The sequence below is a fragment of the Elephantulus edwardii genome, unplaced genomic scaffold, assembly GCF_000299155.1.
Source record: "Elephantulus edwardii isolate Elephantulus edwardi_28Jun2011 unplaced genomic scaffold, EleEdw1.0 scaffold00200, whole genome shotgun sequence".
NCBI lineage: Eukaryota > Metazoa > Chordata > Mammalia > Macroscelidea > Macroscelididae > Elephantulus > Elephantulus edwardii.
In genome coordinates, this window is record NW_006399950.1 from 1,890,283 (window position 1) to 1,905,615 (window position 15,333).

Consider the following 15,333-nt stretch of genomic DNA (forward strand, 5'->3'; position numbering starts at 1 on the left):
TCACTAGCTCCGCCCTGTCTCTCACTAGCTCCGCCCTGTCTCTCACTAGCTCCGCCCTGTCTCTCACTAGCTCCGCCCTGTCTCGTAGCAGTCTTCGGCAGTCTACCACCTCTGTCGCTGCAGCAGCCACTCCTCCTCCCAGCTCCCGCTGCCTGGACTGCCACCAGGCTGCCGTCAGAGTCACACTCTGCCCCTGGGGTGCAAAGTTCTCCTGCTCTGATTCACACAGAGATCAGGTCACAAGGCTGCCTCTGCTCCGGCTCTTCATTCTTGACGGTGGTGAGATCGTTGTGCCCCTCTTAGCTCTAGTTAGGCCTGGCAGGATGGCAAAACTGGCCAATCCCTGTAGTACTCTATACACCTTATTTCCATAGTCTTATCCAGCCACATTGCAGAAAAGATTGACATCAAAGATAGTTGGGTTTTTTTGGCTCCACAATCAGTGTTCATGGAAGCAGCAGCCAAAACATGAAGAACTGGGTTACACTGGTCCAACCTGCCCAGGGTCTCCTCACAGTGCTAAAGGAAGAGCCTTAGTCTACAGACTAAAGTGCATCCAACCCAAACCATGATGTTTCCAGTGGTTTAAATTCGCGTGTTAGTAGAGACTTCAGGCAGGAAAAGTAGAGGATGGGGAACGAGGAAGACTCAGCAGCACAGATAGACCCTGACAGCAGCAGTGGGGCTGTGCACACTGAAAACACAAGAATGGTGGGGGAGGGGGTGGACGATGACGGGGGGAGGGGGAGGAGAATGGAGAAGGACGGGGGTTGGAGAATGATGGGGAAGGGGAGAATGGAGGAGGAGGGGGAGAATGAAGGAGGATGGGGGAGAATGGAGGAGAACAGGGCGAGAATGGAGGGGGGCGGGGGGTGGAGAATGGCGTGGGACGGGGCAAGGTTCTGGGCTGCTGATCATGGGGTTACTAGAAATCATAGTCAACACATCCCCACCTAACAACAAATTCTCTTGGGGGGAAAAATACCCAAAGTAAATTCTAAAATCATCAACTTTTAATCAGCTCAATGGTACCTAACAACAGTGGTTATAAATATGGTTATAGTTCCAAAGACAATGACTAGAAAGTTCGTATTGAAGAGCCCACCATCGCACTAACATATTTAAGCCCTGGCTTCAGAGCATATTTGTTTGTTTTGGTTGTTTTAGTACTGACTTGCTTATAAAGTTTACATATATTGTGTTTCACACTATCCCTCATTCACATTGTTTCATACAAACATTTTCATTGTATTTTATAAAATGAATCACTATTGAACCATCCAGATCCGCACCGTATTCAAACTGGATCTGCATCTCTGAAGAAGAGATTTCTTCCCTAAAACCAAACCCAGCTAGTCTGCCTTCTCCAAGCAAGCTAAATCTGCACTGCTGGCCCAGTTCCCCCAATTATTTCACCCCTGCACTCAACAGACATTAACAAAGAGTCCAGAGAAGCTGCCTGTGTGGGTCTGGAATTCAGCCAGCTCTTTGAGAACCCACCATGAAGAATATCTACCTGCAATGAAGGCCTACAGAGCAGTTAAGAGGATAAATACATGCACCAATTGTAAAAAGTGAGGTTTCTTAAATTATCAGTACGGAAAGGCCGGCAGGATGCATTTAGTGTCTGTAATGCCACCGCTTGAGAGGGGGAGCACTTATATTTATCTTCTTGTACATGCATAAAACCATCTCTGGAAAGACATAAAAATATCAACAGCTTTGGTTTTGAGGAAAAAAAGGAGAAGCAGAAAACAACAAAGGAGATAAGATCTGTTACCTTTATTTTTTTAATTAGATAAATGTATTACCTATTCAAAATACATACATGTAACTGGACATCTACTCAGTTCATTCAGAAAATGCAATAAAAGATGACTAAGAAATTAAATACATATTTTCACAGACTTTTGGAAAATGAGCCTAGTTCATAACGATAACCTCCCAGCAACCATGAAAGAGAAATCATGTAAGAACTGAGGTTGTCTCGGCCAACTGAGGAGCTGGGCTAGTTCTGTGTCTCTGTTCATGACCCAAGAAGAAAAGGTCAATAACCACATCTCCAGAAGTTTATTGATTTCAGTGTAAAAAGAAAAGTTGACATGACTGTGGATCAACAATGGATCAGGTCCAAAACATGCCAAAAACGTAGGCCAAGTCTAGAGGAAGTTGTAAGAATATTTAATACTTATAAGAGTCGCAATACTCATGAAATTTGGGGGGCTACTCATACATGCTAAGTACTAAAATTTGGTAGGGAATTTGTTCAAATTTGGTTTGTGAGGTTTGAGATGGAAGAATCATACATTTTAATGTTTACAGCCCTTTGTTTTCTCTGTACTAAGCACAGTTATCCAAGAATACACACTATTCCCAAAACTGGCTCAAGGCAGGAACTCTGTCATTTAGTTTAAGTCACCCAGGGTCAAGCGATCTTCTTTAGATTTTTATCTCCTTGCATTTTTCAAAGTTTTGCTAGTAAATTTTTTTAAGTAAAAATTTATTTTAAAAAAATAAATCCTGCTTGAACTTCTGGCAGCTCCCTATGTATGTAATAGAGTCTGCCATCCACAAACTTCTGCTATATAATCTCCCTGATGCCTTCAGAATGAGGAAGTATATTTGGAAACCTCATACCCTCTTGTGTCTTTTATACCAGTAGATCATAAACTTCTCTTTTTCTTGTTTGGCTACTAAATTTTGAGGGCTTGCAGATTTTTTTAATTATATAATGATAGTAAATATGCAACTCATCCAAGTCCCAATGAGATGGTTAGAAAAAGCACTATTACTCATTGAACACTCTGATACGAGCTATATGACCATTTCAGAGAGTCTACAGCTCGTTTTCTCTTCTTGGTCTCCACGTGGCTATGACTTTCTGCAGGGAGCACACATGTTGCTCATTTTCAATTAACTGTTAGAATCGGGCCATTAGGGAGACAGAGCTTCGGTCCTTCAGAGCACTAACACTCTCAGGAGGCAGGAATTGCAGTACAGTTCCATGGTGCCGAGGTAGACCCCAGGGGTGAAGAGAAAGCGTGTGCATCTCCCATTTTGGCATCTCAGCTCCAGGAATTATAAGGTTTGTGGTTGCTACTGAAGCACCTGCTGCAGAGTGTCAAGGATTGCAGCCTACAATATGGATTGAGGCTCAATGTCAAGAAGACAAAGATTCTCACCACTGGACCAATTGGCAGCATCAGGATGGATGGTGAAGAGACTGAGATTGTACACAGCTTTAGCTTGCTTGGCTCCATAGTCAACAGTCTTGGCACCAGCAGCCAGGAAATTAAAAGGCGCATTGCCATGGGAAAGTCTGCTGTTAGGGACCTCTCCAAAGTACTGACGAGCAATGGTGTCTCTCTGGAGACTAAGGTGCGTCTGATACAGGCTATGGTCTTCGCAATCACCTGTTATGCATCAGAGAGTTGGACAATGACCAAGGAGGATAGAAGGAGAATTGATGCCTTTGAGCTGTGGTGCTGGAGAAGAGTATTGAGAATACCATGGACTGCTAGGAAAACAAACAGATTTGTCCTGGAGAGGGTTAAACCGGGTGGCTCCTTGGAGGCAAGGATTCTGAGGCTCAGTCTAACTTACTTTGGACATGTTGTGAGGAGAGACCGGTCCTTGGAGAGGGACATCATGCTTGGGAGGGTGGAGGGACGGCGCAGGAGAGGAAGGCCCTCTGTGAGGTGGATTGATTCAGTGACTGGGATAATTGGGATGGGAGTGTCAGAGACGGTGCGATTGGCACAGGACAGAGCGGAGTTTAGGGCTGTTGTACATATGGTCGCTATGAGTCGCAGGCGACTCGACGGCACATAACAACAACGACAACAACAACTGTGAGATGCCAAGCAAACTGTCATGGACTGTTTATAAGTAAAGAACAAAACTGCAGATGGGTTCCTGTCTTCAGTGGTTCAGAAGCCTTCTTCTAGGCCCTGTTGTCATGTGTATTACCATCATTTGAGGGTGTGTGACGCTGAGGACAAGTCTGGGGACATCCTCTTAGAACATCTCTTCCTTCTCAATCAAGTAAGGACAAACTAAGGAGCACTCCCTCTGTGATTCCTGGAACACCAGGTATCACGCAACCAAAACAGTCATTCTTCTGAGAGCCAGGCGGCCTCCCGCGCAATCTCTGGCTTGTTTTACGTTAACCCAACAACCCAACATGTACACAAGCCTTGACTGCTGTGGGAAGAGGCTGAGTTGAAAGGTGGATGTGCTCTGATCCCTAAGTGCCTTCTTCAGAATCTCAGGGGATTCAGGAGCTCGAGGCGGGTGCTGTCAGCTGCTGCTGAGTGGATGCCCTCTCACAGCATCGCGATGATGATCTCGGGAATTAGGAAGCCCACAAAGAGAAGGGAAAGAACCCACTTACGTAATCTAAGGAATCAGGAAAATAAGAAAGAATGGGAAATCAAGGGGGCCTACTTACACTCAAACACATCCAGCATTGTAGCTCTCCTGTGTTTCCCGACACACACCCAGCCTCGGCACACAGCGCTTAAAGCATCAGATTATAAGAACCAGCAAGGGTCTGACGTCAGAACAGCTACTGTCTTAACATCTAAAAACAAAATAGAACTAATTTTTTTTTTCATTAGGCAAACAAGATAGGATGAGACACACACACTCAGCAAAGAGTGGCCAGACTGAGCAGGGACCTGAGAGGGCGATTCACGAACAGGAGTGGCCCGAGTGACCTACCACGTGATGAATCCCTCTGATTCCATCTGGGGGTTGTGTGCGCACACAGAAAAGCTGACCGAAGAATGCAAACGTCACCCCTCCCCTTGAGAAACAGCCCTGAGCGTGTGCTGCTTGCAGACACACGGTGGTCCCCACCTGCAGAATTTGCTTATTATCAAAAAGCATCTATCCCTTGCCCATCCTCTAGTAAATCTTGTTTTTCCTTCTGCAAAGCTGTCTGACTTCCTAGTTATTAAAGACCAACGTTTGGCAACAATGCGCAGATCAAAAGCTGTCCCTTTCCTGAACACCCTCCCACTACTCCGCTCAGCTCAGGTCCACTGCCACAGTCACGGGTCAGCCCGCCTCTTTGAATCTTCCTCTCCCACTGACCCTCTCCTCCTCCAAACACCATCTCCTCCAGACTCCGGCTACTCATGCCCAAGACAGACCTGTGTGTTCTGCTGGCAGTCCGTGCGATAAGCAGTGCTCCTCACCAGCACGGGAACTTAAAAGGCATCAGTTGTTCTGCGGTCTTCCTAATTTCTCGTCCAACCCAGTAGTGAGGGCAATATTCACTGTCTAAGAGAATACTGTCATAAATCCCCAGAAATTACTAAAGGAAGGGGAAATTGTCTCAAATTTTCTATTTCTAAACTGTGAAGAAAAATTCTGTGACTTTATACTTCACAAGAGACACAGGTCAGAGGGGCACTCCGCTAATAATGTCCACACCCACCAGAAGCACACACTCACCATCACGTCAGGAAGAGAGAAATACAAAGGGGATTCGTGACACACACCCCAGAACGCCTTATCACTAAGAATTTTCACTTTCAAGTATGGTAGACACTTGATCATGTTTTGACTCCTGTGGATTTTTCATTTTCTCCACCTTCTATTTGAAGGAGCATGTGAGTAAATGCTCATTTGTTCCACAGTCAGCACCTGGCTTGGCTTTCACAGCTGATACCAAGCTTCTCCAGCTATTCTTCCCACAGATGCGGTCAATCTGATTCCTGGACATTTCATCAGGTGGGGTCCATGTGTTGGCAATACATAGACTTCATCTGATGGACTATTCAGGAGTTCAATTTACTACATCTATGGGGGGAAAGACACTGGAGAAGTTAAATGTCAGCAGTAAAAACCAGGCCAGAGACTAACAGTGGAACTGACCATTAGCTACTTATATGTAAGTTCAAACTGAAGTTGAAGACAGTTAAAACAAGCCCATGAGAGTCAAAATATGACCTTGATTTGTGCCCCAATTGAGCTTAAAAACCATCTTAAAAGAAAAATCCTGGGCCAGATGGATTCACAGCTGAATTCTACTAAACATTCAGAGAGAATCTATCACCAATTCTACTTAAACTATTTCAAAAAATTTGAAAAGAAGAAACACTCCCAGAATCATTCTATGAAGCAAGCATAACCATAATACCAAAACCAGGCATTACCAAGAAAAAACTTACAAACCAGTATCTGTCATGAATATAGGTGCAAGAATCTTTAACAAAATCCTAGCCAATAGAATCAAAAGTACATAAAATCACCATGATCAAGTGGCATTCACAACAGATATATGCAAGAATGGTCCAACATAAGAAAAGCAATCAACATAATTAACCATATTAACATAGTAAATAATAGGAACCATATGATACTAGCAATTGATGCAGAAAAAGCATTTGACAAAATCCAACCTGATAAAGATATTCAGCAAAATTGGAGTAGAAGGGAATTTCCTCAACATAGTGAAAAGCATACATGCAAAACCAGGAGCTAACATCATTCTCAATGGAGAAAGACCAAGAGCATTTTCCTTGTGAACAGGGACCAGACAAGGACGTACATTATTCACCACATCTATACTATGACAACAGGAGAGAGAAGGAAGTAAAAGTATCCAGATAGGCAAAGAGATGTTTAAAATATTTCTAAATGCAGATGATATGAGAGTGTACACAGAAAACCACAAAGACTCAACAAAAAACTGTTAGAGCTAGTAGGCCAATTTAGCAGAGTGACAGGATATAAAATCAATATCCGTTTATAAAGAACTTGGATTTCCATTCATTGTTAGTTTTGTAATCTTCATTTCCACGTGTTACAGTGGTTCAAAAAGGTTTTCTCCTCCCTGCCCCATTCTTATCCCCAGACGTATGATTTCTATGCATAGGATTACAATTCTGGTTAATTACCCCACATTGTATATGATAACACTGAAAATGATGAAAAGGTATCTGTCAAAAAAATGTCATGGCTACTTTGGTCAACTGTAACTAGTTTTACGCAGAATAGATTTGAATTAATAATGTTAAAAAAAAATCAATATCCAAGAATCAGTGGGATTCCTCTACAGTAGTAATGAGAACTCAAAGAAGGAAACCAAGAAAGCAATACCATTTATAACAGCAAACCACAACTGAAATACTTGGGAGTGAACCTAACTAGAGGTACAAAAAAACCTATACAAAGAAAATTACAGAACTGTTCAAGACACAATGAAAGACCTAAAGAAATGGGAAAATGTGCCCAGTTCATAGATAGTCAGATCCAATTTGACAGTATCCACACATACAAAAAAAAAAATTTAAAAAATAAAAGATTCCTATTTGTTCTCCTTCTCAAAAAAAGATGACCCAACATAATGTGGACCTTATTGAACAATATCATTAATATTGTAAGCAATTAAGATCCTGCTAAAGTTTATTCAAAAGAGTCTGGAAAAATGCATCAGGGTACTGCCAAAAAGGGGCTGTGGAACAAGTGGTATCATTGCTGCCGTGGACTGAAAGCAAAGAATGTTGTTGTCATTGTTACTGTTGTTCTTATGTGCCATCGAGTCACCTGCGACCCATAGTAACCCTATATACAGCAGTTCTGAAGTCTGTCCTGTCCTGAGCCAGTCTAATTCTGACACATCAAGCCCCATTGCCCCAGTTACTGTATAAACCCATCTCATCCGGGGTCTTTCTCTCCTGTGCTGTCCCTCCCCCCTTCCAAGTATATCCTACTCCAAGGACTGGACCCTGCTGGCCATACACCCAAAGTATGTGCGAAAGAGCTTCAAAACCCTAGTGTCCAAGGAGAAACTTGGTTTAACCCTCTCCAAGAAAGACTATGTTTTCTTGGCTATCTATGCTATGTTCAAGACACTTCTCCAGCTCCACAATTCTAGGGCATCAAATCTTCTGTCATTATCCAGCTCTTTGATGAATAGCAAGTAACTACAAAGACCATGGCCTGGAGTAGGCACACTGTAGTCTCTAGATATTTACTTATGTTTCATTGATTACGCAAAGACATTTGACTTTGTGTCTCATACCAAATTACAGTTAAAACTGAGAAGAACGGAAATCCTAGAAAAGTGTGTTCACACAAAAATCTTTACTTAGACCAAGAAGCAACTGTCCAAACAGAATAAGAGAATACTTCATGGTTTAAAATTAGGAAAGATACATGTGTCAGAGTTGTATCTTTTTCCATACTTATTCAATTTATATGCTGAGAAAATCATTTAAGAAGCTGAGCTATATCTAGAAGAATGTGAAATCAGGACTGGAAAAAGACTCCTCATTCGTCTGGGTCATGCAGGTAAGACAACCTTGCTTACAGAAATTTAAGAACACTTGAAACATTTACAGCAGAAAATCAGTTATGTAAATATTATGTAAATACGGTTACATCTCAATATCAATACAATTAAAATCCTCACAACTGGACCAATAGGCAACATCACAATAGACGGAGAAAGGACTGAAGTTGTCAATGATTTCATTTTACTTGGATCCACAAACACCACCAATTCTAACAGCAGGCAGGAAATCAAAAGAAGTGTTGCACTGGAAAATCTGTCTGGGATCACTCTAAAATTCAAGAGATGAGGGATGGGGCCAGAGGAATCCCACCGTTGACACCCATCTACCTTTCTCTTAAAGTATTAGAATAAGAATCAGGAGAGACTTGAGGATCTTTGCCAAACACCTTGCTTCTATCTTCTCAAAGAAGAGTTTTAAGCCCGGAGCAGCCATCTGCGTTTTGTTAACGTGCCAGTCAGGTAGTCTGGGGTAGCTGCTAGAGGTCAGTACCAACAGTACAGAGTTGGGACTTCTTGCTAATGTGAACCGTGCGTGGCAACATCCAGGGAAGAGGCGGTCCGAGAACCACCCTCTCTCAACCGTTATCAGCAGCGGCATGATTCGTTTCCTTTCAAAAGGAAGTGGCACCACAGGAAGACCAGGTTTTCGCTCTTACAGCACCAAGAAACACTTTGAAGAGACACAAGGGTGGGTCAGGGGTAGAATGTTTGTCCTCCATGAGGGACACCTGGGCTCAGTTAATGACCTTCACACAGGCACCACACTGGGGCGGGGGGGGGGCGGGGGGGCTGCCTCGGAGCTATGACGCTCAGTGAGTTCCAGTGGTGTTTCCAGATTAAGAAAATTGAGATGACAGGCTTGTTAATCTACTCAGAAAATGCAATCTACTCAGGCAACAAAGCCCACTGCATCCTGCAGTCTGATAGAGAACCAACTGGGGGTGGGGCGGGTCCAGCCAGCACCTCTCCTTTAGGCTTGTGGTCCCCAAGAATCACAGGCTGCTTGACAGCTGCCAACACCAATACTCTGAACAATCAAACATGTTCTCAAAGCCACAGAAGGAAAGGACAAACTATAGACACAACCCCAGGTCTGTGTGGCCCCACTCCCGTGCTGTAGCATCTTCCTGTGACTGTCCCTAGTCCACCAATCCTGGGTGCCTGCCACCCGCACCCCCTTTCTCATCTCTGAAGCTCCTCTCCTAAAATAGCTGAGAGAACGATCTGCTGAGCTCTCTAGCTGGTGATGTTGCCATAGACACAATGGCACAGCACCTAAATCAGTTGTTGCTTTGGGTCCAAGGTTTGCCATTTCTAGCCCTTCCACTGAGTCCGAGGCTTGGCTCCAGCCCTGCCTTTCGACCCTCCTGATTTATTCCAATGTGGGCGAATGACTCACAAGTCACATGAAGACAAACCCAGCTGTGTGCCAGAGATAATTATTTCATAGTAATTAAAATAAGCTATGGGCTGCCAAATTAAACACCAAAACGTGACTCTGCGCATTGCCTTATCTACCCAGTCCCTTCTTTGTCAAAAGAAACTGCTTGCCAACATGGGCTCCCCGCCCAGCACATTAATCCCCGCTCTTCAGCAGACAGACTGAAGGATTGTAACCACAGGAAGCCTGGCCCAGGGCACCAGAGGACAGCTGTGCTCTGAAAACAGGCGGCTCCAAGGTGACTACTTCCACCCCTGGCTGGGAGATCACCTCAGAAGTGCCCTCAAATAGACAAACCAGTCAGGGCATCACAGGACAAGACGGGCAGCAAATGGGGATTGTCCTTCTGTGTCAGGTGCAACCTGGTCACCTACAACTCACGCCGGTCTCCCCTGAGCTGTGCCATCCTCATGACCTGTGTCCTCACGACCTCGATCCACAGGGTCTCCAGTCTCATGACCTCCATCTGCTGGGTCTCCGTCCTCACAATCTCCGTCTTGATCTCCATCAGGCCCCAGCCCTAGGGGTCATCACCGCATCAATCCAAGATAGTGACACAATGATAAAAGGCTGAAGCTTGCAGAGAACTTATTACATGCCACTTGTTATTCTCAAAGTTTGCATGTAGTTCACTTAGTTAGGAACTATTATCCTGGTTTCTCTTATGATGAAACTCAACACTGTTTCTGATAACCAGAAAGTCAGACTTGGAACCCGGGCAGCACGAGCTCAGAGCCGAAAGGAGGCTGGAGGAAGAGAGCCTTCCAAAATGAATGGCTGAGGATGGGACCTCTGTAAGTGCCTGGACTGTGCTATGGTTCGCGTGGACCCAGTGAACACCAGTTCTGAGCTCGCCTGCTCCTGTGACATCCTCACGTTCCAGTAACGTGTAAGTGGCCTGCCTGCATCTTCTGGAGGGGGTGCAATATTAGAAAAGAGCCCTCAATGGACAGGCTCACCCAGCATCTATGTCTGAGGGCAGCACAGCCCTGGGTGACTGGATTTTCAGAAGTGAATTTCCAGACTGTTCTTGTGAGGAGCCCCTGGATGATTCACATGGCCATCTTCCGATGGTCGCTAAGCCTCCGTCGCAGATACCGACCAGGAACTGCCTATACACAGCACTCAGCACAGAGCCTCATGGAGGAAGTGTCCCACACCACCCCCAAGACACGGCCACTTATGGAAAGGGTGACATAGCTCTACAAGAGGGAAGGGTCACCTTCCAAGTGCAGCCTGCTCTCTGAATGCGACCAGCAAAGACAACACCTGAAGGACTTAGTGGGACAGCAGTTACTGTTGATAATCCTAACGCAGACCACACACAGGAAAAGACCAGCCCAAAGCGTCCTCACCTGCTCAAGGAACACATAGTAGGGCAGGATGGGACTGTCCCCAGAGGCCCATGGTGGCTGTGCCAGCCCCCATGTGGCGTGGCCACCCAGCTCTAGAGCAAGGGAGCGCCTCGGAACATCAGACAGCTGGACCCTTCCATCACAGACCATGCCATGGTAAAAGCCCAAGGGGGAGAGACAGGCCACCTGAGCTGTGACCAGGCCCCTTACTAACACACAGCAGTAAGCTGGACCGTGTTACTCGAGAGGAGCAGGTGAGCCAGACGCCACTCGCTGGCATTTTAAGGTCAGCCGCATCTCTACCGTGAATTAGAAAGGGGAAAACCAGCAGCTTACTGACAGCAAGAGCTTAGGAACAAGAAAGCCGGCCTTCTTCCGGATGCCTCCACAGAACACCAGAACAGATACTTGCCTTGTAAAGTGGAGAGGGTCTTTGTTGTTTGCAGTAATTTAAATTGTTTTGTAACTAGCTGCTATTGATAGTAAGCATATGCTTCTATTACACCCTGCTTCTGCAGCAAAATACCAAAAGTGGGTGGCTTTAAAAAACAGAAGTTTGTTTCTCACGGTTTTGCTAACTCAAAGTCCAATTCTGGGTCTCAGTCATGGCCATTTCCTCATTGTCTGCACCCCCAGGGTTCCTTGAGTCCCTGGCTGTGTGTTAATCTTCACACAGCATCTGACTTCCACATGTCTGCATCTGTACCTATCCTAGTCTTTTCATAACTCAGACAAGTCAGGGCACAGCCTAGGAGGGTGTGGCCACCAATACCAAAACCCACATCCTTCATCAGTTCCAATTCATAAAGACCCTGTAGATCAAAGATAAACAGCCTCATAGAGTTTCCAAAGCTGTGAATCTTTACAGAAGCAGACTGGCACAGCGCGCACCATCAGAGCCGCGTCGGTTTGAACCACCAACTCCTTGGCTAAAAGCTGAGTGCTCTAACCACAGCATTATCAGAGCTCCATTCCAAGGATTTTGTTCTGAATACTGTTTGTTGTCAGGTGCTGCCAGCCCCTAAGGTGAGCAAGTTCACCAGCTAGGAGAGAGAGATGAAAACCAAACCAGCACCACACTGTCCTCTCCGCCACAGCAGCCAAGGTCAGAGAGGCAGCACACACGTGCTGGCCAGGGTGCGGAGAGACTGGAACATGGTGCGGCAACTGGGAAAAGCACTGGAGTTTCCTTAACAGGTTGAAATTAGAAATACTGTTTGATGCAGCAACCCCCTGCTAAGAATACATGCTAAACCAGAGCGGTGACACAAATAGATACGTGCACACCCGCATGCACTGCGATGCAATTTACAACACCAAGAGAGGGAAAAAACCCAAGTGCCTGCCTGTCAACAGATGAATGGCTAAAAAGACCGGTATGTGCACACAGTGGAGGACTGTGCAGCACTGAGGAATATTAAAGAATTCCTGAACTGCATAAAATAGATGTACCTAGAGGGCATTATGCTAAATAAAATAAGTTTAAAAAAAAATAAATATCCGTTAAGGTCACTGGTCAATCTTTAGAAATAGCCACACCTTTCCTCTTGGCCTTATAGTCTTCCATAGCTCCATCATAGTCTGTCTGCCACAGTGGCCAGCGGGTGTTGAAATGCAGCTCGCAGCATCACCACAAACTGGCAGACAGGTGATGGTGCAGCTACTCATAGTATGGGCTTTACCTTTGAATCTCTCTGCCTTCTTCAGAGTATCTGATTTCTAATGATATATTTGAGGACAGTAGTTCAGACACGTTACAGGGGGACAGTTCTCCAGGGGTTTATCAGCGTCATGAAGAGGGGAAGTTCCCCCTGAAGGCCAGTGCTCCCTTGGCTCTAAGTCAAGCCTGGGTCCAGAGATGGTGGTGGTGTGTGCGGTCCGGTAGGAAGCGACTCATCCCCGACCTCCAGCCAGGGTGAAAGGCAGGACGCCAGGTGGAGGAGGAGCCCATTTGCACGGATGCTGTAAGGAAGCCTTAGCCGGGTGGTGTGTTTGTTTACCCAGGAAGAACGTGTTCTCTTTCCTGGCCTTCCTCGTTACCCAGGACGTTTGTCGCTGTCACCTCTGTTTACATGCTTTCATGTCTGACCGTTCCACTCTTTTCCTCTCCCTCTCAATATGCACAGTTTCTTTGAGGACTGTTTCTTCTGCTTTTTCCCTCAGTGTCTCACCCAGAAATTGCACTTTCCAGGCAGCTGTATTTACTAAAAGGATTTGTCAGCTTTTGCCGCAATGATGGAATGTGATTCGTCACACTGTGGTGGCTGCGTGCCCTGTGATGCTGGAAGCTAAGCTCCTGCTTTCTCTAACACCAGCGGGGCCACTCATGATGGGCAGGACGGTGGAGCTGCTGCCTGGTGACAGGCCAAGAAGAGCTGGGAATCTGCTTTAAAAGTCAGCCACTGGAAAGGCCGTGAGTCACGCACAGACCGCCTGTTGTCACTCCGGAAGGCGCTCGGGAGCACGCCATGTTGTGCTCTGCCGCACGGAACGTCGTGAGCAACTGACAACAACAAGCCGTGTCACTGTTCAGGAAAACAAACTCCAAGCTCAGTGGTTTGCAAAAACGAGTGCTCGGCTCCCACTGCAGCTTCGAGGTGGGCTTGCCTGCCCACCTGCCCGTGGCCACACTCGGCTCCAAGCTGCTGAGTCCCTGCTGGTCAGCTCCGAGGGCCACATCCCCGTCCTGGAAGACGGTCATCTGACCCAGCAGCCCCATCAATCCGAATCACACAAGCTCACCAAGTTCTCTTTACAAGTCTCAGGGCCCAGCTCGGCATGCAGAGCACAGGAGTCACCTCCTCCAAGGCGGCCACCAGAGTGGCACAGCCAGGGGTGTGGGGAGAAGCACGCTCTTCCTCGGAGGGACACTCACTCATCGCAGACCTCCACTGGGTTTCTGGGTCTGCGAACCACCCGGAAGGCGACCACGCAGCTCCGGGGGGCTGCTGGTGGATTAGAACTGGCAGAGACGTGCCGCCTCTGGTTAGCTGAGCGAGGCCCCACCAACTCCATCAGACGTGCAGAACCCACCCAGACAGACTCAGCTTCTCCTCCGATGGCCCGGTCTGCCCCACTGAGGGCAGTCAGTACGGTAGGTGGTGCGGGGTGATGGAAGATCCCATTCTTCCCTGGTCAGACCTAGCCTTGAGAGCCACCTCCCAACGGGAGCTCAGGGCACACAGGCCTCTGTGCCTGGTGTGACACCATGCTGAGCCACCGACTCCTCGAGAAAATGTCCCACCATTGACCCCACTGCCTGAGAGTGGAGATGCCCCACAGACAGCAAACGGCCAATTTCAGAAGAAGCCTGGCAGCGAGCCCACAGGTGGCATCAGCTTGCAGAGACCTGAAATTCAGAAAACTCTAGACTTGTTGTTATTGTTAGTTTACATCAGGTCCACTATGACTCACAGCGACCCTGTCCTGTTGCCACCCTCCTCATCTGTAATGTACCTGAGCCCACTGGTACAGCCATTGTGGGGGTTTTAATTCTAAATTAGAGGCTCTTCAAATAGTCAAGGGTCTGATTCTTTTGCCAAAGCACTAGATTCCACGCACCATGAAAATGTTCAGACCCCATTAACTCAGTTGATAACGCGGAGAGATTTAACCCGGGGATACAACGCCTGAAGGGAAAGCTTTGCAGCACAGACACTGCGGCAAAGCAGGAATCCAGAACGCACGCTATGTCACCACCACAGCTTTATGATTAGCACTGGCAGTGGCCTCACCAATGGAGGGGCCTCTGAAAAATGACCGTCTGTTTGCACTTAACATCTTGAACCTGCACAAGGATATTAAGAGAACAGGAGCCTGACCCAAGACAGCATCCCCTTCTCCAGTACAGTGTCCTCCTCACAGCACTCCCCTTCTTCACCCATGTTTGCATGTGATGCTTAGACAGACGTCATCAACCCAATCATTACCACTTGTTTTCACACACTTAACATTATTTTCACGCATTTTCCCTGGTGGTGCAATGATTAAGAACTCTGGAAAGGTTGGAAGTTCAAACCCACCAGCTGTTCCCCAAAGAACAGACATGGTGATCCGCTCCTGCAACAACCCCAACCTGGAAACGCTGTGGGACCACCAGAAGTTTCCATCAACTTGATGACACACCGAACATGTTATCATTTTCAACACTTACCTAATGTTGTCGTTATTGATTGCTGTCTGCTAAAGTATGACTCAAGTGATCCTATAAACAAAAGTTCTAAAGCCTT